The 5,034-nt window shown below is 31.1% G+C and overlaps 1 long non-coding RNA gene across 1 annotated transcript; it reads right to left on the bottom strand.

The window, feature by feature from the left end:
* Positions 1–291: 291 nt before the first annotated feature.
* On the bottom strand, positions 292–3,765 carry LOC120080449 (uncharacterized). Its single transcript, XR_005482517.2, has 3 exons — positions 3,394–3,765; positions 3,127–3,302; positions 292–904 (listed from the first exon to the last, which is right to left on the bottom strand). It is a non-coding gene; the product is annotated as an uncharacterized LOC120080449 (long non-coding RNA).
* Between the last annotated feature and the right edge of the window lie 1,269 nt (positions 3,766–5,034).

The following is a 5,034-nucleotide window of genomic DNA, read 5'->3' as shown; positions in this document are numbered from 1 at the left end:
TCTCTAAAGTCACTTCTTTCTTTGTTTAATGAATTCCACAATGACTTACTCTCTTAAGAAGTTGATTATTTCTACTTAAATTAATCCCTCAATCAAATTAAGTAATGTAACATGCAAACATTAAACAATATGAACTTTAACTTATGCAATACTTAGTAAAAATGTTAGTTTAACTTCTCCAACCCATTGAAGAATTAGTTGCTCATGATAAAGGAAAGAGACAATATGGATAGATTGAATATTGAAGAAATCATTTTTATATTAAAGCATGACAGTCTTTCAATTTCAAATTACTTAATACAAATAAGTTGACAAGAAAAATGTTATAAGGAGTAGAAAATAAAAATGTCAAGCTTCCTGTCGCAATGTCTTACTTCCTTCAGCTTGCATGGTGGTTGCTTCAATGGCGATTACAATGGAGGTGGTGGAGTTTTCTCCTGTTTCAAAGAGGAAGGCTAAGGTCTCACTTAGAATTCCTCAAAAAAAAGCTTGGAAGGTGGACGATAATGATGGAATTATAGAAGAATATGGGCAGAGCTTTAGCCAATCTCTCGATGGGAATTCTCTCTCTAAAACAATTTTCAGATGGGCTATATTGATAGGCATCAAATAAAAGCTTCTTTGTTTCTTTCTAATGATGCTCTGATACCTGTTCATTTAATTTCATGCTTTGTTGCACCGGCTACTTGCATCATATGTTCATTAGCTCTGTCGGGACTGTTTCAAATCAGCTACCAACTTGCATTTTGGTTTGACATCCAACATCTACATGTTTGTCTTTTTCTCTCTTCATGTTTCTGCTCATCGCATGGTTCTTTGCATGCAAAATATGGAGTTGATCTGATCACTTTATATGTAAGCTTTTGTTGCGTTAGTTTATTTTTGCTTCTTTTCATCATAAATCCTGTGTTCAAAGATGTTAAATTTTATAATTTTCAGAATAATGAGTTTTATAAATGCATGAATACAAAATGCAATTCTCAACATGAATTTCATATCAGGTTAATGCATTTTCCTCTAGATTTCCCTAATTATTCTAAATAAAAGGGTACAATAAGTTGTATTTCTACATGTTATCAGTCACATCGTTTCAGGCCACTGTCACATCATTTCAAGTCTCAATATTTGTTCAAAATTTTAAAGGATTTGTACTCTAATAGTAGTTTTGAAACATTTACAAAAAATCAAAAATAATATTGCAACTTAAGGAGAATATATATGGGTACTTTTGAAACAAGGAAAAATTCAAGGTTAATTATTTATTAACATCTTGGGTTAGCATATCATTTTGGCTCATGTTCTTTCAAATGTCTAATTTTAAGGGCTAGTTGCATAAATAGAATTCAAGCCCAAAATAATAGAATATATAGTACAAGGATAAAATAATTGTATATATAGATTAAAAAATGGTAAAAGACTAAAAAACCTATGCCTAGCCACCATTTTGCTCGCTTCTTCCCAATTTTCTCAAATTAAAAACTATCACTGATAGTTTCTATCAATTTCTATCGATGATAGTTTCTATCAGTGATAGCTTTCAATTTGAGAAAAATTAATACAATCTTGAAATATTATCTTTTAATTTGCAATCAATTATCAGTAGTTATCATTGATTCAATTTCATCAATTGGAATCAACCTTGAAATATCAATACTTAATGCTATCAATGATAGACTTCTATAACTGGTTATCATCTTTGAAAGAAACTCGATATATAGATATCACCTAAGTTCTATCACCGATATCACTAACATCTCATATTGTGGTTATCAGTGATTGCTTCTTTCACTGATAACATCATTGATAGGATGCTATCAATGATCTCACTGATATCATGCTATCAGTGATAATTCTCTATCACCGATAACGTGCTATTAGTGGTAGCTTCTATCACCGATAACGTGCTATCGAGTACCTTTTATCATCGATAACGTGCTATCGGGTAGCTTCTATCATCGATAACATGCTATTAGTATTAGCTTCTATCACTGGTAACATGCTAGCAGTAGTAGCTTCTATCAATCATAGCCACTTTTTGCCCCTTTCTTATCCTTCCCAAATATTTATAAGTCCCTTTTCTTTTCAATGATAGCTTCTATCACCGATAAACAAGCTATTAGTGATAACTTCTAGACATTCCACTTACATTTTAGTTCGAGATTCAACTTTATTAATTAAATTCACTAAGTAGGCTACCAATTATAGATTTCTATAAGTGGCTATTAACTATGAAAATATAATCAGAGATTAAGCTATCAGTGATAGAAAATATTAGTGGCTATCACTGATAGACTTTCATTTATTATTTATATTTATTATTTGTTATAATAATCAAACTCGATGATTGGCTTGTTGGCGTTAAATCACTAAATTTAAAAAATAAGAGAGAGAAAAAGCAAAAAACTGAAGAAAGGAAAGAAGATTAAAAATAAAAAAAAAAAAAGAAGCAAAAACGAGAGAAATAAAAGAAAAAGAAAGAGAAGCAGAAAATCGGAGAAAGAATAGAAAATAAAATAATAACAAAGAAAAGGGAAGAAGCAAAAATTGAAGAAATGAAAAAAAATAAAGAATAAGCAAAAACTAAAGAAAGAAAAGAAAATTAAAAAAAGGAAAAAAAAAGAAGGAAATGAAAGAAAATAAAAAATAAAAAGACAAAAAAATGTGTGCAACAAGATAAGACAAGTGAGAGCGAAATTGAAAATTAAAAAGAAAAAAAAAATCAAAGATTGACTAGTCAACTCATTCATATTTGCAAATATTTTAAAGATGTAATATATTTTTAGATTTTTTTTCCTTATTCTACTATCTATTATAAATATCCTAATTTTAATCTATATGCTTTCAACAAATCTTAAAATTAGTCTTTTGATTTTGCAGTTAATTTATTGTTGATTTTGTTCAAAAAATTTAGTGTACCTCAATTCATATTCTCTTTATAAATTGTGAAAATATATATTCACATAATATATCTTTACTTCTATGAAAATTGAACAATTTAAAGTATTGGGACTAAAATGAAATGGAACAAAAATATAGGAACTAAAATGATATTTTAACTGTTTTTTTCTTCTTATAATTTAGCTTAAATTATGTCTTATCATAAAAAATAAATATTCATGTTCTTACCTTGTAAGCATATGACAAGTAGCTTTCTCCAAACCCTCCTAAATTTTGTATCTTTATTAGAAAATTAGCTCCTTTCCGAAGTGCTTCACAACTTTTCGCATGTCTTCTCCGCCCATGACAATGCCTCAAGTGCAAACCATGTTCCATAAGTATAGCATATTCCCCAATGTCCATACCTACGTATACAATTCAATGAAAATTTTATTTCCTCAATAATTTGCTAATAATTAAAAAATTTAATAAATAAATGAATCTTGTATAGGTTACCAAGAACCATTAGGGAATTGCATGTCCGGCCTTGTTGATAACATTATTGATCTCTTGGGTTCTGTGTGATGGGTACTGTTTCCTAAATAAGAGAAAGGCCTGCAATGGCAGATGAGGTGCACTCCAAAATGGCGATTGCTACCGTAGATTTTCCTCTCTACTCCATCAAGATTCGAAGTGTTCTCATGATCCTTCTTCAAAAGACCCCTCAACCAACTAAGACATTTCTGAAGAAATTCACCACTTACTAACCAACACCCCACTGCATTAACACAGTCTAGATCTATTTATTAGACACTCAATCTAGATTCCTATCCACTTCAACTCCTTTTCTCACTCAACTACCCAAAATGACTTCTGTTTGCTACCTACCAGGCTCATGTTTTGTTGAAAAAAAGAATTTGGTCCTATCTCTTAATAAATGAACGAGGGGAAACAATGTGCTTGTGACGAAGATGGGTCCATACGTATCTTTTCGATTTTCTTTCTACCTAAATCATTGGATTGGTTGAGGTTCACATTCAATACCCTGATAGCGACCCACGTACAAATCAATTCAAGGAATATTCTACTTGGGTCGAAAAGACAAATAACAGACATAGGTACATCAATCGATGATAAAGTCCGAAAGTATTGTATATTGATAATATCGAAAATGTGCTATCTTGCTATGCTTAATTCGAGGTTGTTCCTAAATCTTATGTGTTTATTTGATGATTTCATAGGTTTCAAGCATCTAAGAGATAGAGTCAAGTGTTAGTGATGAAATGAAGTTAAAATGCGCTAAAACAGAGCTCAAATGCATCAATCGAGAAAGAAGACGTGAAAATGACCAAATTATCCCTGAAGCCATGGTGTAGCGGCACAACTATGCGCCATGCTCGATGCTTTTTCCCGAGAAAGCCAAATTCGTGCAAAGTGGACAGTGTCACAGTGCTCCGAAGTTCGTCTGCATACAATTCTCGTTGGAGCCACGGTACCGTGCCAATTTTTATAAATTGATGTTTAGCTACCTACAATTTTTTTTTTTCTTTGAATTCAAGCCGTTTACAGCGTTCTTCACTATTTTCTTCTGTCTCTTGTTCTTGGGTAGGCTAAGGTACTCGTTATAGCTTAGACATAGAGTAGTTTCCCTTGATTTTGCACACTTGAGGTTTAGATTGTTTTATACCAATTTCTTGTATTGTCTTTCTATTCTTTCTCTAATTATGAATTATTATGATTGTATCGATGCTTGAGGAGGTATGATCATTAGCTAAAGACTTAATTTGCAACACGTGGTATTTAATTGTTTATTAATCCACAAGTAGCAATAGGTTAAATTAGCTTGTAAGTTGTGAATTAATATCAACGAACATTGATTAATTGACCTAGGGAAGAACTATATTGAATGACTAATTAGGCATTTCTTATTAGAAATTCATCTTAGCAAATTCCTTAATCTTAATTCAGGTACTCAACTGATTTGGATGCATCTCATCTAATTAAATTGGTCAATTAGATAATCTAAATTCTCACCTAGCTTTTCTAGGCGAGTTCGCTAAGGGTAGATGATATAGAAATTATCCAATGGACCTATGATCAAGTTGCAAATTGAGAAATTAACTCAAAAGCCTAAACTAGATAGTTTAATTATTCAAA

This window comes from Benincasa hispida, chromosome 6, assembly GCF_027475165.1.
Source record: "Benincasa hispida cultivar pf3 chromosome 6, pf3_genome.v1.1, whole genome shotgun sequence".
NCBI classification, from domain to species: Eukaryota; Viridiplantae; Streptophyta; class Magnoliopsida; order Cucurbitales; family Cucurbitaceae; genus Benincasa; species Benincasa hispida.
Note: the sequence above shows the minus strand (reverse complement) of the source record. Positions and strands in the feature narration are given on the sequence as shown.